We start from the raw sequence: 20,210 nt of genomic DNA, 5'->3' as shown, positions 1-20,210 counted from the left end.
CTCTCTTACACACACCATTTTATCTGATTATAGGAAATAAATTGTTTAAAATGCAAAAACAGTACAACGCATCAACTCAATAAATATAATAAACTTTTTGTCCGCGTAAAATAAAAACTATTGTATTGGTAGGTACCACTTCGTAACTTTTGAGAAAATTAATTATTTAATGGTATAGTTACATAGTTTCTTTTGAGTATCGACTCCAGTACAATCAGAAGCGATCGATTTTTTAAAACCTATTAAAAATTATGAAAATAATAACAGTCAACAGACAGCACAGAATAAAAGTTTTTTATGATATATAATTATTAATTTCCACAAAACAAGGTGAATTAAATTTACTAAGTACTCAGGTACGACGACGCGATTGCAGACAGTTGTCAGTGTTGAACGTATACTATGTAGAATAATTCATTACGGACGAGTGGGTGGCTAGGACGTGCAAATTAAAATTTGTTTACGGGTATCTAAAAATACTATGCTCGGTATTAAAAAAATATTGACTATTGACATAAAATGTCAACAATATGTATCGGAAAAATGCCATGCAATGGTAATAACTAATAACCAACAAAACTCTTATTGATTTGACGAACGAATTGAAATGGACACATTTATATAGTCTTCTGTATTCCTGGTGGACTATAAAACAATCAAAACGTACTGAGCAGATATTTAAACATCTCGAGTGAGGGGAGGGGGCTTAGTGTGATAACTGTAAGCTCTCTTAAGCCAGCGCTTCTTGTTATTATAGCGACGCCCCCGCGCCTAAGAGTAAACCCATCGTTCGTTTGGACCGTTGACGCGAAGTCACGACGATGCGATAATAATAAAAAAGTTTTTCGCACAACTTAAATCGATCGACTATAGTAAATACTTGGAACGTGCAGATGTATCAAAAACGTGTTTCGACAGTTGCACTTTCGCGCGTCAATCGTGACCCAAGTCGTCGAAGATTGCGGACGAACGTCTCTGTGTAAAATATTCGAACGACGGTAAACAGCGTTCCCGCGAGTCCCGATTCCCGACGATCGCGTCCGCCGCGACTTGAACGTCACGTGTTTGTGCCTTTGCGGATCTCGCAAATGCCGAACAGCGCACAATACTCTGGACCGTTGAATATGGGTTTCGCTCTGGGTATATCGCGTCCAGCTCTCGGGAGATTTGAATTATTCGATCCGAGATAATTACTGCGCCATCTATCAACAGTGTCGCGACTACATCCCGTTTGTTAGTCGAAACACTGAGGCGGTTGGAGCACACGGTTTTTTCCGTTTTCGTAGCTTTAGATCGATAAGCGGAAGATAAGTTTACGTATTTCCCTGATGTCCGATCATTGTTTTAAAAATACGTATGCAGCATTCATCGTCATCTTTTCTAGGTCATGTAGGAAACAGATATTCGATTTTTGTATACAATAAGGCTCAAAAAAATATGTCAACTTTTCCAAAAATTATAAAAGTATTTTTCTTTTATACGTATACATTCAGTTTTAAAACATCGATTTTGAGTATTTTTTTTTATTTTTTTTTGAATTATCGATAAAAAAAATATTGAAAATTTAATACAAGGTTTCTTGTATGTCATTCTTATTGTAGTTGAAGAAATCAAAAATCATAAGTCACAATTTTTTTTTTTTTATAAGCGTTAAAAGTTAAAATGTTTACGAAATATGTTGAAATCGCGAAAATTTACAAGTTATTTTGTAGTTGAAAATTTATAAAAAGTTTTGTATTTCTATCTATGGTTAAAAATTCAACACCAAGTTTTTCATAAGTTTTTCTTCAAATAACTTTAAAGAAAACTTGAAACTTTATTATAGGAAAAAAAATGTTATGAGCGTTTGAATTTAAAATTTTTATGAAATCGGATAACGATAGCGATTTATCCTCAAATGATATTCAATATCTATTATTATTAAAAACTTTAGGCGTAGATATTTGAAAATTTCACAAGTTATTAAAATTGTAATTTTCTTTACATAATTAAATTTTCAAAACATTTCGCTTATTTTAATGCTATTTATAGACATTTGAAATATTCGTTTGTTTAGTTTTTTTTTTTATCATAAACGTCAATAAAAAATTTTTGACAGTCAAAATACTTGAAAATTTAGTACAAAGTTCCTCGTGAGTCTTGAAGTAATTTAAAATTTATATGAATACATCGGCAAACTTTTTTTATTAGCTTTTGAAGTTCAAATATTGATAAAATTCGCTAAAATCATGAATATTTTGAACCAAGAACAAGAATGAATATATATATTTTTCTTTTATATAGAAAGCATTTGGTTAAAATAAGTAAGACCTAAACAAATCAAAAAAAATTTGCCAAAAGATTTTTTTTTATAATTTACAGATAAATTATAAGCTCTATTATGCTCTTGTTTATGAGCAAGAACTAATATCTTGTTTTAAGATTTTTACTATTTTTTTTATTACAAATCATATTGTATTCTTTTTTTTTTTATAGAATCTCCTATTTACAAAAATATTTAAGTATGAAAATACAATATTTATTTGGATAATTTTTATAAATATTCTAATAATATATGTTTGTAAATTATGCATTGATTAATGTTTTAACAACGTTGTTAAAATATTTTGTTGAAACTTGAAAATATTTCAAAAAAACATAGATATAAAATGCAATTCTTATTTCATAATAATTACACAATTTTAGTATAATACTCGTAAATTTAACTATAACATTTATATTTTTAAGTATTGATCTCAAGAATAATTTCAATGCAACATTATTTTGTTTTATATTTTTAAGTATTGATCTCAAGGATGATTTCAATGCAATATTATCTATTTAATTTTTTTTTATAATATATTGATATCAAAATAAAACTTCCCTAGTTATAAACAAATTATTAACTTTCAAATTAATGTGTTAAGTATGATGTTATTTTATTATGTTTTCTTCATTTTTTAGTTATAAAAGAAATGTTTTTACCAAAGTAGGTACAAAAATAGTTGTGTTTAATTAATTTTTATATTTTGAATATTTTTAGTTAAAATAAATTATAAAAAGAACAATAATATTGTATTTGATTGTATTTATTTCTAATTTGAGAATTGAGCTATAATATTATCAGTAATACCACGTATCTTCAACTAGTTTTAAAGTAATGCCACGTATCTGTTCTAATTATTTTATTTATTAGTTTTTTAGTTTTTTATTCATTTTTAATAAAGGTTTAAAAGAAAAATACAAAAAAAAAGTTTTTAACATAACCTTCAAGAATAGACATATTATGGAATAATAATTAATCAGTTTTTAGTATCTCCTAAAAAATATCAAAAATTTAGATACGAGGTATCTTTATACCAAGTCACTAAGGTAACGATATATAATAAAAAAACATTTCTGTACATTTTAAATTATTAATTATATTAGCAGGTTGTATAACATTTTGAACTTAAAACATATAAATGTGAATTTTTAGGAGCGCCTGATCCTTCAGTCATTTCAAGTGGAAATGCTCATCGTATTTTAAAAAATTATGTAATACAGGCTAATTGTAAGCATAAAAACATATTTACATCGTTAGCAATAATGATAACTGAAGATGACTTCAAAGATTTAGTTCATGATATTGAACTTAATTCGATTTTCGTACATTATTACTGTGCAGAACAAATTTAATACACATGTACCGAAATTATTGTAAACAAAAGGCTCTATCGTAAAGAAGTTTATAAAATATGGCACGGGAAAAACTAAATCTATTTTTTTATACGAAGCATTAGTATATGCAGTGGCGTATCCAGGATTTTTTTTTAGGGGGAGGGCACACACTGTCTAAAATTTGACTATATATACTACTTACTACCAAAAACAAAAAAAATAAAATAAACCAAATACTTAATGTTTATAGTGCAAATAATTTGTTTATATTTTCAGTCAGTCATTAAGTTAATACATATATATATATATAATAAATAGTAATAGTAATTTAATAATAAAAACGGGTTAATCCCAACAAAATTATAAGTGTATGTAATGCTGGCATAAGAGTATTATTGTAGTATGCGTTCATGCATACAAATAAATTTAAATCTTTAAAACAAAATCTAGTAAATAAGGCCAACGAGGGGGGGCATGGCCCCCGTGGCCCCCCTGGATACGCCACTGAGTATATGATTCACAGAGGAAACACAACTTTACAGTAATAAACATGTAAAGTGACCGTCATACGTCATACGAGCATCGCTATTTCTAATTGGTTATCAAATTGGATACAGTGTGATGTTAAGAAACCTAAAGAGACTGTTTGTGACCAACCATTGGCTCTTCTATCTGCAATCGTAAAAAATTTTACTTAATATTCTTCATTAAATGATTATTGATTATATTAGAATTTATGTAAACTTGTTAAACGAAAAATTAGACCGTGATACATATTGGGTATTTACCCCAATGTTTTGTCCGAATAGATGCAGCACATTTCGTTAAAATTTTTAGTAAATGGTCATCATTAAAAACAATTTTTCGAAGAGTGAGAGAGATTATTTTACGTTTAGTAGGTGTATTAATAAAATATCAATCTCTCACAGAAGTACATGCACTACTTCAATCACTGTTTATTGTAATAACGAATGAAACAAATGAAGTTAATTTTATAACAAATGAAAATTCGCCGTGTGAAATATGTATGCAAATTATAATGACAGCGACTTCAACTGGTTTTATAGAATTTGAGAAACAGTTCAAAGAAATAATTGCAACTGCAGAATCAGAATCAGAAGATGAAGCAAAAACATAAGTCGAGGGAGAATTTGATCGACAAAACAAAGACCTTGATCAGTTTGATAACCCTTTTCAAGCATGAGCAAATCCATTATTTGAAAAAAGTAAGTCTTTTGTGGTAGAAGGTTTTGGGATAAATTCTTTATATTTATCATCGTTGACTACTGAATTAATTAAAAGTATGAAACTATTGCCTTTGTGGTGTGCAGTTATACAAGGTGTAACAGAAAGATATGACAAATGAAATAACTTGTATTCTAATCAATATTTTTTAATTTTTTTTTTTCATATCATTTATAGACGTTTGTATTACACGTATAATATAAATTTTTTTATTTATTTTTTTTTTGTACAGAAAATAAAAAAATTTAAATTTGGTCTAAATTTTTTTGAAAAAAATCAAAATAGCCAATTTATAAAATAATGAAAAAAATAGTCTTTGCGTTTACAATATTTGATTTGAGTAATCCATTTTATTGATGACAATACAGTTGTTTACATTTGAAAGGTACAGGGGAAAAACGGTAGTAGTCAATTTTTTTTTTGTTTTTTAAATATTTTGTCATCACAGAAAGTGCATATTTCTTTTCGATATCTTACTATCTATAAGATATCAAAAAAAAATATTGAATATTATGTACAGTTTTTTGATCTTCAACTTGCTAACGTTTGACATGTACTTTTAAAATCTTCCCTTTGCGCCCACATCGTCAGGATTTTCAATGGTGATAGCTTGAAGATCGATAACTTTATTCGACTTAAACTTTTTTACGTACTGAACAGCATAACGCTTTCGACGTCAGGAGGTGGCGGATTGCCCTGTCAGGTATCGACTTTCACCGTACCGGGCGATGACTGATACCTAGACACTCTATTGCCGTTTTCGTAAAAAGTTATGGGAAAAGGTTCTCCGACGTTAGGTAGGCAGGTTCTAAACTCGTTCCGACGAAATCCGGGCTGCACGATAACTGACCACGTATTCGGATTTTTTGCATTTTTTTTTTTTTTAATTTTTAAATATTTTGTTAATTAATTGTAATTTTTGTCATCAAAAAAATTATTAAATATATATATAGTTTTTTTGATCTTCGACTCACTATTTACCACGACTCGCTAACGTTTGACATGTATTTTCATTAATACGTTTAAAATCTCCACTTTGCGCTCACATCGTCCGCGATCCGACGTAGTCGGATTGCCTACCTGGGAGGTTTAAACGCGTTTAATTGGATTTTCACTGGTGATCGAAGCTTTCGATTCGACTTAAAATTTTTTGCGTACTAAACAGCACAACGCCTTCGACGTCAGGAGGTATGACAATCTGTGGTATGGGAATCGATATTCACTGGGCGATGACTGATAACTAGACACTTAATTACCTTTTCGGAATGTATTTATTTATTTTTCATGCACAAAAGCACAGGGCAAGCTACGGGACAAGGTGTATTACACCTGTAAATGTAATGAAATAACCCACCACTAAACGTTCGAATTGGACTTTTATATACTTTTATTATGTTATAAGATTATTATTTACGCGTTTAAAACGACACCGCCAAAGTGTAAAACCACCAAATCAGAGGTATACCAACGTCTCAAACATCGTTATCACTGGTTTCGCCTACTAGACTTTTCTAACTGCGGTATTCTTAAGTCCTGTCTCCGACCTAGGAAATTCACTTCAAACGATTTTCAGCTATCTAGGGTACTCACTTACAGCGAGTTTCACCGGTGCTAGTACAATATACTAAAACGATAAACATATTCTTTATTATCTATGACCTTTCTGTACTATATAGTCCTAACATCACTCCACATTCCATACGAACCACGATTATTATCACTTTATAATATTGTGATACGTACATATCTCTATACACTATAACTTATTCTATATTAATAAAAACGGTTTAATGGTAACGTTTCGGTTTTTATTTGTTGGAGATGAACTTAATGAAGAACGGCAAATTAGAATGAAATTGTATTTCTGACTGAGCCGTCTTCCATTAATCGTTATTGTCATGACTTAATAAATTAATTTAGTCATGCGTTAGGTATTATTAACAGAACACGGTGCAGAACTGTTTATTCACAGTGTTATGAATACACTGTGTATTAATACACTATAATACAGTTTCTACATCCAACTACATCCATAAATGCAATTGTTGACGTTTGATGTAAGATGTAACTGATTGCATTATAGTAATCTTGCAAAAATAAATGTAAGTATAACTTATAATATTACTTAAATATGACAAATGTTTTTATTTCAGAAAAAAATATTATGTGTATTTATTCTATTGTTTCAGAAATGGATGATACACATACAATATTAATGAAATTTGAAATTAATGAAGAGGAGTTGGCCAAAATGAAGGTTTTTGATAACGATTAGGTTTTCCTTTTTTATTATCTTGTATTGGACATCTTGGTATATTCTAAAACACAATTTTAAATTGATAGATGATTAGATTAAGCAGTTATACATATATGTATATTACTTTAATTGTTTCGCCTTGCCAGTAAACAAATCTGGCCTTTGCTTTTCTTACGACATACTGGTCCTCCAAAGATTGATTTTTTAGTGTCACTTTTTGTAAAATCTTAGTGAAATTACTATGTTTAGAACACCACCATTCATCACATTTCTTAATAAAAACATTTTTTTTTTTTTTATGATTAACATAAGTACCTAACTAGCTTATTCATGTTTTAAATTAATTACTTTAGAGTTATTGCCACTTGAAGTATTTTCTTTACATTCACTGTCCTTTAATTCTTCAAAAGTGTTGACACTAGAATTTAATTCTCCTGTTCCGTTTACTAATTTCAACCCTTTCATTTTTTGACAGACATCATTTTTTGATACATCAACGTTCGAAGTTTGCAAATTTTGATTAGAAGTTTCAAGTTCCTAAAGATAAATTTTTTGTTATATTTGTATTGGTCACTTGTTTAATATTTGCTCACCAAATTCAACCCATCACTTTGGTTATGTATTGTTGTAATAACCAACTTTTCTTTTAAAAATGCCTAAATAAAAAATGTATTAAATACAAAAAAGTAATTGATATTTGTCTGTAATAACAACTAATGTTTTATAATTTATTATTATGTCATAACTGAAACTCACAATTTCTTCTTCGAAAATGGAATTTTTTGTTTGTAGTACGGTCTAGAATAAAAAATAATAAAAAAAATTATATTGTCCAATTTTTAAAATATAGATTTCAATAACATACAACTTGTTGGTTAAATCTCTTCACTTGAACTTTCAATGTAATCTAATAAAAAAATTAAATAATATTTAGTTTTAAGTTTCTACTTTTGCACATTCTGTGTAAACATTTTAGGTTTAAATATAAATAACTTACAACTTCATCTGTTAGTGTTTTTTTTTCAGTTTCTATCTGAACTACCTCCTTGGCATAATGATCACTTTCATTTTGCTTGACTTTTAGTTCAAGTTACAATGAATAATATTGCTTTAAATAATATTAAATTATTATGTAAGTAAAGCATTTAAATATTTTATAGTAGAATACTATTTAAATATTTTTTTAGCTAAATATTTTGAAAGTATTTTAAATACTGTCTTGGACATGCTTGTAATTCATACAAATTATTTGTCAGACTAAAAAGTAAAAGTATTTAAAAACATACCAATTATTTGTATTTGTTCTTAAATAATTTTTCTGGAGTTTTCTCTTAAAAGTATTTAAAATACTTTGTTAATGGATATATTTGAATCTGTATTTTAATACAATTTTCAACTTACTTGACGCAATAAGTCAAATTCTGCGAAAGCATCTTTCAGCTCAGATTTATAAAAATCAAGTTCATTTTTAGAGCTGTCACCATTTTTTTCTTGGTATTTCACATACATAGAACCAACATCTTCAAATGTATCCATTTTATTTGTTTAAATAATAATAATCATGTATTTAAATATTTATTACAATTAAAATATTATTTGGAAACCTCAAAAATGAACAATATTATGTCTAACATCAAGACCATTAATAATCACAATATACAACAAATTTAATACAGATTTACCAAAATATGTGATATTTTATTAGGTTTTTTCATTTTTCTAATAATATACACCAACCTCTCTAAATTTATCATTTATCTATAAAGATTAATCATTATCTTTAAAGATTAATCATTAATCATACAAGTTTGTGCAAAATTTTTTGTAAATTTTGTCATAACTAGGTATTTTAAAATAAATAATATCATAATTTTATAGTATTATAACATTATTTATTATTCGATTAATTTACTAGAATACAAGATAAAGTAAGCTATATTCAAGAGCAAAATATTTTAAATATTTAAAATTATTATCATGTTATGTATTTATTAAGTTTGATGGCGTAATGCTGTGGATATCATTATTATTTCAAAAAAATGTTATAAGTTTTTTTAAATTCATAAGTCAATTTTAACGTACTTTAGAACGGTGTGAATAGGTACGTGGTATAGATAGTTTAAATTGTATCTAAGTATTTCGAAACCCTCATTGTGTATATTAATAGTGGAGTCTTTCAAGTTTCTACAATTAATATTTTTTTTTTTTTTTTAAGTATAATGATAACATAACATTTTTTAAGGATTAGTTGTTGTTATACTCTTCAATATTCAATGTTATATACATTTTAAATTTAAATATTCATAAATATTAATGAAATTCAACGATAAACTTCTTTTTATATTTTAGTTAGGATAACTTTTAAGGTATTTTGTATATATTATGATTTCAATTCTTATATTTACTAAAATTTAGTGCATTTTTAATTACAAAATAATTATCAAAAAGTTGACAAATTATTTCAAAATTCAAAATTCATAACTCGTAAAAAAAATAATTTGGTTTTATGCTCGAATAGTGTTATTAAACTTTTTTAGATTGAGTAATCAATTGCTGAGTAATTATTTATTTTTCATACAAAAAAACAAATTTAAAACGGTCTAAACACTTTAAAAATATTTTTAATATCATACAAAATCTATAAAATGATAAAATAAAAAGTTCATGAAAGCTTCAAGTATTTATAGTACTTGGTTTTTGAATTACCAACGTTAAAATAAGAAAATAGTTTTTGACAAAAAAGTATAGCTGTATATAGTTTTTCTCGTTTATAATGAAATTTAATGTAATTTTAATTCATAAGAGGGATCAAATAATACCGTCTGAAATTACTTTATACAGGCTGAAACTATTCTCAAAGTTAAACGTTTACCTAATAATTGTTCCTACTAATCCTACTATACGTTGTCTACAAAAACAGAAAAAATGTACTTCGTAAAATCAATTTTTATTATTTTATAAAAGAACATTTGTCTAAACAGATGTGCGATAACATTCTAACATAGTTTATTTTATTACCATGTTACCCACACTACGACACTACGTCAGCTCACATTTGTAAAACATGGTTGAGCGTAGAATATTTTATGCGATGTTGCCATACTCACGTTACCCAAATTTTATAATTTAATATTTTCAAGTATCATTAAATAAAATTATTGTCAGACATTATAGAAGTACAAACAGAAGTTCTAGGTAAAATTAATTCAATTTAATAGATGCCCATAAAATTACAATCCACTTGAGGAATTAAAGTGATCTAAGAAAAAAATCTTTTTTTCTTTCTTTGATTTATGTTCGATTGTATTACAACACCATAGTCCACACACACCTTTATTATTTTAATTAATATAACAGATGGGTTTAATGCAAATACTTCAAGTTTAATATTTTACAACAACATATTTGTTATTTATTTTCCGGTTTTTAGTATCAGTATAAAATATTGAAGTATACATAGCTATTGCTTACATCAAATTGGTTGATAAACTAGTCTTATATTTTATGAATTACACGTTTTTAATCAACAAAATGAAAAGCACTATTCCATCTAAATGTCATTTAATATCATTAACTATCTTAGTTTTTGTCACAACTTCTTTCGCAACTGATTTTCTAGGTAATTTTTTATTATTTATAAATTATTGATTTACTAAAATTTAAAATGCATAATATATATAATATATAAATATATATTGTTTTAATTTTACCACAAAAACTACTACGTTTAAATATTATTATTTTTATACGATCGTAAGTTATTTCAATACAACATAAAAAAAACATTAATTTTTCACTTTTTGTTTAAGTGTCATTTTTAAAGTTAATACTTTTTTTAATGACAGTATATATTTTTATATCATGTAACTACTATACCAAAGTATTTTTCTTAGAATTAGGATAAACAGAATAATCTAATTTCAGAAAAGTAATCAATTAGATAAAACGTATAATTTATAGAAGTTTTTTTGAGCGTCGTAAAGTATAAAATTGTTTAGACTCTAAAAAAATATTTACCAGAAATTTCATCGGTAATAGGTATCAAATCTATAAAACCATGGTTTTCATTGAAAAATTGTTATTTCAAATATTATTTTAAAAAAACTAATAAATCTATACTAAAAAATAAATAATAATTATGTTGTATATATTTTTTACTGTATATATTGTTATTTAAAATAAATGTACTTAACCATGTAGAATTCGGATTGTTTAATTTTTAATCATTAGTGATGACGAAAAAAAATTAAGAACCATTAGTTTAGAGCAAATACACCGCAAAATGTTTTTTCACTACTCCGTTTGTTTAAAATAATTCGTGAATGCTAAAAGTGTCACACAGTGAAATCTTTGATTATAGACAAACATCCCTTAATAGCGGACACGTCTACACTTCACATAAGAAATATAGTGGAAAAATAACCCTCCTGAAGCGAGCACATTTTAGTTCAAAATTAAATACGTATTACATATATTAATTTTTTGAAAATTATACAGAAAAAATGTTTAAATACTTTAATACTTTTCAATATAATGAGTAGGTATTTTACAATTCAATGATTACTATGCAGTTTGTATATAACATATAAGTAGTAAATACATAAGTAGGCATAATTATATTACGGATATAATTATTTTATTTTAAATATTGATTAATTATAATTATAAAAACTATTAAAATGGTTGTTAATCAAAATATATGTTTTAATTTTTTTTTTAGCTTCTTGTGAAAGTAATATATTATACATTATTAACTTATTACCTTTATTTAATGATATTGATATAATAGTTTTATTTATAAAATAACTTCAAACTGTGTATAGCAAAAAACTAAATTAATGCAATATTACCTAAAAATAATTAAGAATAATGAATGTCAAAAAATATCAACCAGTATCAATATATTACATTTTATTGAGGTTACTGGCTGGATATTTGTTATAAGCAGGGCTCGTAAGTTCATGCATCCGCATGTTTTTTCTGCTACACAGGAAAACATGCTAACTGAGATACAAATCCGTTTCATAACAGTAGTAATAATAATATAAAGTTTAATAGTGCATGTTTTTGCATGTTTTGGGTGTTAGGGCATATTTGGCATATAGTCGATTTTTTAGAGTTGATAGCGCATATTATTTTATAAAAATATTTTTTAGACAAATATTTGAAAAGTTTCTTGTTTCTTATTTACTTTCCCGTTTACAAAATGAGAGTATTTTTATTTATTTTTATTATCCTGTGACTACCTAGTATTCTAGCTAGAACATACCTATTTGGATTGCGTTTTACTTAGTACCGCGGAAACAATGTTATCGTAACCACTACCATCCTCCGCCGTTTTAAGTCCGTCGCGCGTCGTCGAAACGATACCTGTACAGTCATGTACGCGCGTTCTATGTTTCTCACCAACCCGCATCTATTATATAATTTTGTGCATTGGTACAGAATAGTTTTCTTGCACCCGCCAGTCAACGTTTCGCCGATGAGTTGTTAATAATTGTATGAGTCTAATTGTACGCGTTTATCCGTAGTCCGTTCGCTTTTCTTTTTTCGTGTGAGATAGGTACCGTACACATAATTCATATTTTATTTAAACAATGCCGAAAGAAAAAAAAACAGTTGCAAGCCGATTGCAAGGTTTTGTGTCGGAATTTGGATCTGATATTTTTTCAACTGATAACAAAGTTTTGATCTGTAAAGTTTGTGAAACAAAGGTATCCAGTGAAAAACGTTTTAGTATTTCACAACACATTGCTTCAGATAAGCATGTACGTGGTGTTCAACGTTTCAAAAGAAAGGAAGGAAACAAAAACAGCTGCTCGTACCTTCCATATCGAAAAAGAGTGAATATAACTTAGATTTATGTAAAGCGATGCTAGCTGCCAATATCCCTCTTAACAAATTATCCAATCCACAATTTAGAAGTTTTCTTGAAAAGTATACTATGAAAGATACCCCCGTAGAATCAACATTACGATTAGGATATGTTGACAAATGTTACATCGAAACGGTTAACGAGATTAAAGAAAAGGTTAACGGTAAAAAAATATGGATATCGATGGATGAGACCACAGATGTTGAGGGCAGGTATATAGTAAGCACAATAATTGGAACACTCTTGCATGATTCTCCTGGTGAAATATTTTTATTAAATATTGATCAACTGGAAAAAGCAAATCATAGTACTATATGTAAAGCATTAGATAAATCACTGTTGTTACTATGGCCCGACGGAATACAATACGATAATGTCCTGTTGTTTGTAACTGACGCCGCACCATATATGACAAAGGCCGCTCGTACTTTACAATCTTTTTACACGAAAATGATCCATCTCACTTGTATGGCACACGGTCTACATCGTGTAGCCGAAGAAATTCGTTCACAGTTTGGAAATGTAGACGATTTAGTGGCCAACGTTAAGCAAGTATTTCGGAAATGTCCATATCGAATACAATTCTTTAGAAATGAAGCACCTGACTTATCAGTACCCCCATCACCTGTTATTACTCGCTGGGGTACATGGTTAACTGCTGCGTCGTACTACTTATAACTTATAAGTTTTTTATATAATTGTAAGTAGATACTACGGTTACTATCGTCCGGTGATGAATAGTGTTAATATACCTATATTATACTTTATATTAAAACCTAAATTTTAATTGAAAATACCGAAAAAATCTGTGAAAATTTTATTGGTGAAAGTTTTATTAAATTATAATAAGATGATAAGAATTTTATTTACGTAGTAATAATTTTTCAGTAATATAAAGTCAATAATATTATATAGTTCAAAATATTTAAAATTTACATTTAGAGAAAAGTTAGTTTGCATAAGTTTGTTGAAGTCGATCACAGAAATAATAATTGTTTCAACCCGTATAAAAACTTAATAGTATATTCTTATGTAAAATTTTTATAATAGATCATTTAAATATATATAGTATTTTTGCTGCACCCAAAGACATATTTAAAGTTTCAACGCCCTAGATAAAGTATTGACACTATTCATATTACTATCTCTTGAAATAAATATGTCACTGATAACTATTTAGATATTACAACAAGTTTACAAAACACTTTAAAACACTAAAATTTGATACGTTCATGTTAAATCGTCAGACTAACTAATAACAAAGTATAACAGAAAAATAGCGCAATAATACAAGTGTTTTGAATTCGATTACACGTTGTCGGTGCTTAGTGTATATAGAAAATGAACAACAGACAACAAAATAGCTACAATAAAAAAAAAACACATATAAAAGTACATACATACAAATTAAATAATATGAAAATAGAAAAAAAATAAATCGAGTATTTGGCTTAAAAAAATTAACACCCTGCTCCTTCAATCAAAAATAAAATCAAAAATCGAAAATGTATACTTCATATTATTTTTATTTTGATAATGCTTAACACTGCCCGTGTTATACAATTTATATTCATAAAAATCAATATTTATTGCGAGTGTTTAAATAACATTTTATAAATATAGGTATATAGTTAAAAAACTTAAACTAAGTAGAATATTTAACGTTTTATTTTATTATTATTAGGAGGATTGAGCTATTTCGGGTTTGTAGGTACGTATAGTTTTATTTTATAATTAGTAAATATTAAGATAGTAAATTATGTTATGGACATAACTATAAGTTTTACATTGTTATGTCATATGACATTTTTAGACGATGGCGACTTTCAATCACCCCTTATTTAAGAGATTCAGGATTTTAAAAATTAGTTGTTTATTTGTTTTAAGAATTGTTAACTAAAATATTGGCATAATGGTTGGATATTAAATACCATAATGATCGATATCGAAAATTGATACGTACTTAAGTAATTAAATCTTGAACCTGTGCGAATTTTCAAATCATTATTGACACGCTACGTCAGCCTGACCAATAACTGCATCAAAAACTCCAAATTTTTGGTTCGGGTCAAAATTAGAAAATAAATTTATAAGTGAGTCCGAAACACACCAATATAGGCGCAAGGAGATTCACTATATTCGCATCAAAAAGTATTATGAATATTATTATACTCTAAATTAAATAAAAAGTATTAATTGACAAAGTACAAATATTTTCATTTTTTTATTTAATATATCATTATTGACAAACTGATTTTCGTAAAGGAACATTTCAGTACATAAATATTAATTTTAATGTATAATACCTGCAATATCACAATTGTCTATTACTAATTTAATCATAATTTTGTTTTCATTTATATTTTTTATTGCTTAAATTATTGTTAAACATTTTTAGGAAATTATAATGAAGATTTTCTTAAAAAATCAGGTATACATTTAAAATGTAAAAAATAAAATGTACTTTATTATTATTTATCATGAACAAATACATAAAACATATACACGTAATTTTAATTTTTTTCAAATACTATGTTTAAAAAATTAAGGTGTAAATACATAAAGGATTCTTTTAAATGTAATGTTTTAAGAATCATTATTATTTTTTTTTTTTAATTTTTCTTTACAATGATTATTAATATTCTTAAAAAAAAAAAAAAATATTTGAAAAGAACATTTAATCGATCTTTGTAAGAGAGTTTTACGTTTAAAAGAATCACACTGCGTTGAATTATCATATTATCTATGTTTAATATATAATTTTCACATATTATATCATGCTATTAAAATATAATTTTCTGCTCACTTCCTATTTATTTTTTCTTAGCTTATTAGTTATTAGTTAATAGTTGGGTCACTAATTTTAAATCTAAATAAATTTACGATCATTATTTTCAAATATACAGTTTTAGGTTTTTAAACATAATTTTTGAACAACACCTCATAACGTTATTGTATCCGCCCGTCCGCTTGTTCATAAAAAAATGTCAATTAAAAATTATTTACTGAGTAGAAATGCTTAAAAATGTAATATAAAGATTTTCCTAAATTGGTTATTTCTCAATTAAATATTACAAATTTTTCGTAGTTGGAAATTTATAAAAATTTCCGTTTTTATACCTAAGATTTGAATTTGTAATATCTTCATAAGTTTTTGAAACTTATATATAAAAAAAATGTTTTACTAAAAGACCAAATTAATTTTTAGTGAATTTAAAATTTAAATTTTTAGTATTTTTTGTATTTAAAAATAAAAAACAGCAGATACTTGAAGTGTTCACAATTATCAAAATTATAGTGTTATTTTTAAAATCGCAAAGTTTTTTTTTTTTATAAATGTCGATAAAGAATTATTAATTTTATCTAACCTATAATAAATACTTTGATAGTGTATTATTTTTGCTTGTATTATATGACTGGGTTTCAAATTTTCTTTTTCTTAATTGTGTTATCTTATACGTAGTAATTTTCTTCAACGTTGGAGTGGTGATTGAAAATATTAGCATTGTTATTAATTTCTAAAATTTTTTATAAAACATAATATAAATTAATACGATTACATTTCTATAGTTATAGATGAATCCATAAGTACGTATTCATCGGGTTCTTTGATGTTATTTATTTATTTATATAATTTTATTTTTAATTCTTAAACCATTAATAAATAAGTTTAAAATCTAAAAACATTTCACATAATATGTTACATGTTTCTCAATTGGGTTTATTAAATATCTTTATTAGTTTAATACATAGTTTCTAAAATTTTATCACGACCTAGTACGGATGGGCTTCGGGTCAACTTTTGGTGAGTCACGAGAGAAGAGAAGCTTATGTATTTTAAACTGTGTAAACTATAAACTATAAAATGTTATGAATCCCGAAAATTAACTGAAAACCATCATACTATTCTTATTATCAAGCTTATTCGACGACCGAGTATTCTCGAATTTTTACCAATCAGTTTTTCCTATCACCGCGCCCATCTTCGACAGAACGGAAATAAATATAGATCACTGACTTTTACAATTATCTTTTGGTCCTGTGGAGCCATAAGAATTGTCATATGGGAAACATTTGGGTGATTATTATAAAACGATTGAGAAACTCTGATTTAAAAAATGTAACAATATTTACGTAATGTAATTAGTTGTTCAATTTTTAAGTTTCGTTAATTTTCACTGCTAAAATTTAAATATTTTGTTTATTTACAGGTACCTATATATTTTATCATAATTTTAATTAAATTCGGGATGAACATACTTCTATTTGCTAACTAAAAATCACTTTTAGTTAATTTGATAAATGTAATCTGGTGTGTTGTGTTTATAAACAATAATTGTGACATTTAAAACACAAACATTTTAAATTATCAAAATTTGATTTCAGTTAGTTTGAACATTTTTAACTAATAGGTGAAAATATAAAATCTCAGAATCTTTGCGGAAATAATCTCAAAAACTTATAATTTAAACATATTTCATAATATAGACCTTGAATAAACGATACTCAATCTTTATAATGTTTTTAATAAACAATTGATAGTTAAAAAATATTAAAAGTAATTTTTAAATAATTGTTACAATAAAAAATTTTAACTAAATATACATATCATTCACCTACTTTTTTTCTAGGAATTATAGAAACATGCTACGGAGGAATGACTGTAGAAGGTATAAATTAGTGTATATTGTTCCATTTGATTAAAAAATAAAAAAAAGTGGTTACTTTGCTAACTATATCAAATAAAACAACTTAAAAAAAAAAAAAAACGAACTGTATAATTATTCATTTTTAATATATCCTTAATCATTTATAGACACAAGTATCGAAGGTATGATATTTTATGTATTTTGAAATTTTTTAATATATTTTCCGTTAAAAATTATTTAATAAAAATGTATTGTGTTATGCATTAGATGTATATAAAAATTATTATACATAGCAGCGGTTCTCAATCTTTTCAGTACCGCGAACCAAATTTCCCCCGAAAAATCTTTAGTGACCCACATGGTTTCACTTTTCAAAAAGTAGTTTAATAAAAAAAAAAAAATTAATTTAAAATAATATAATATAATATATTTCAATTGTTTTAACAAAATTGTTTATTAGGTTTAAATTATTATTTTTATTATTGTATAGGTTTATAATCAATATATTTTTACAAATGTACTTTTATTAATAATAATATATTTAATATTAATTTAACATACATTTCTTGGAATTTGTATAATTTAAAAAATTGTTCGCGACCCACCAAAAATTAACCGATGACCCACCAGTGGGTCACGACCAACAGTTTGAGAAACGCTGATGTATAGTATGTAATCAAATTTATAATTAAGTCCTTGGTGAGTAAATATTAGTTAAACTACACTCTATATCAGTCATACTCAATCTTTTTTTCATTTGGGCCACATAAAATATTTTGAAATATTACACGGGCCGCAAGTCTAAATGAACGGAACGGAAAAAAAAAAACTAAAAATACATTTTTATATAGTGTACAACATTTGAAAATTTATTGCAAAAAAATTAAATATTTATTTTAAATTAGTGTGAATTATTAATAGTGGAAATACCAAAAACATAATCATTCTTATCGCAATCGCGTAGAACACACTTTAATTGTTCTGTTATACCTATTTTATATTTATATTAGTTTTAAAATGTTTTTATTAATTCAATGTGTTCTGTTTGGGCCACATATAAACCATTAGTGGACCGCGGGTTGAGTATGGCTGCTCTATATTCATATTAGGAAGTAATCTCGACAATGACCAGTTCTTGTTAGTGACGATCAGGCAATGCTTGTCCGTCATAGGCATGCTTTTTGTGTGTAATGAATACCATACCCCTGCACACTAGTCAGACACTGAGATTCCTTCTAAACGTAAATAGAGTACAGGTTAATAAGCCATGATACTGATATACTGATATAAAAAAAAAAAAATTAAGACAGGAAATAGTTCTTTAGTGGTAAACGCTTGATTATGCGAAATTGTATATTATATAGAATACTACCATGTCAGTCAATTGTCAGTTAAGTGTGGGACTCGAAACCTATGACCCCGAGCGGTGATATTCCTTTACGCACAGTACACAATTTTTTATTTGGAAACTGACAACTTGTTTGCGTACAACTATTAAATCTCATTTCCAATTTAAAATTATATTGTAACTTGCAATTGTTTCGTACTCGTTGTCTGGGCTAGGCACATGAATAATAAGTAATAACTTATAAATAGTATAAAATGTTTGATGATAAATTATAAAGCAGTTTGAAAATGAAATAATTGATATTAATAATAATTAATTAACTTTATTCATTTTTAATTACATTTTAATGTCAAATAAAAATATATTCATTTTTTTTCAGAAGTTCTGAATAAACTGGATGAATGCTCAAGGTCTTACAGCAACCCAAGCAGTATGTAGCAATAATGCGATTAAAACAAAGAAAAACAATGCTTAAAAATAATATTGTTTTTACATTTTCAACTTATTCAAAAAATCGAACTTAATAACGAATACAATTAATTCAAATCCACATTTTTCATAAATATATTATTAGACACAGCTATTAATTCTTACACAAGTTATCACCTACTCATCGTTCAGCTACCCAAATATCTTAACTAATATATTTAAATAAATCAATGACCTGTAATCTTCCTAAATTACTCAATCTACTCCTAGTCTAACCTTACTTGATTGTTTTACTCATCAAGCCCTCAAACTATTAAATACTTAAGCTTAATTAACCATTACATATTATTAATTATATTAAATATTGTGTAGATTGTAGATTGTAAAAAAATAAAAATATTTTTAGAATTTTAAAACATTGTGCTAACATAATAACAGTATTTTGATATTTATTAAAAATGTATAACACTTGCATTCGCAGATGAAGCAATATAATTTATTAGACCATAGATCATTTAAAATAATAAAATATTATGTTTAATAATTATTATTAGCATTATGTATTATAAGATATAAGGCATAAAAGTAAATAGTAATTACAATATAGCTACCTACGTTGTAATTTATTGGTGAAGAGTAAATACAAAGCTCTAATCAGTTTAATCGTTTATTTTCTATAAAATTATAAATATTATTATACTGATTAGGTATTTAATTGAGAATAGCGTAGTACACATATGACATAATGGTTTTTAGATTAAAATAATT

The sequence above is a fragment of the Melanaphis sacchari genome, unplaced genomic scaffold, assembly GCF_002803265.2.
Source record: "Melanaphis sacchari strain LSU unplaced genomic scaffold, SCAv2.0 Contig133_pilon_pilon, whole genome shotgun sequence".
NCBI lineage: Eukaryota > Metazoa > Arthropoda > Insecta > Hemiptera > Aphididae > Melanaphis > Melanaphis sacchari.
Note: the sequence above shows the minus strand (reverse complement) of the source record.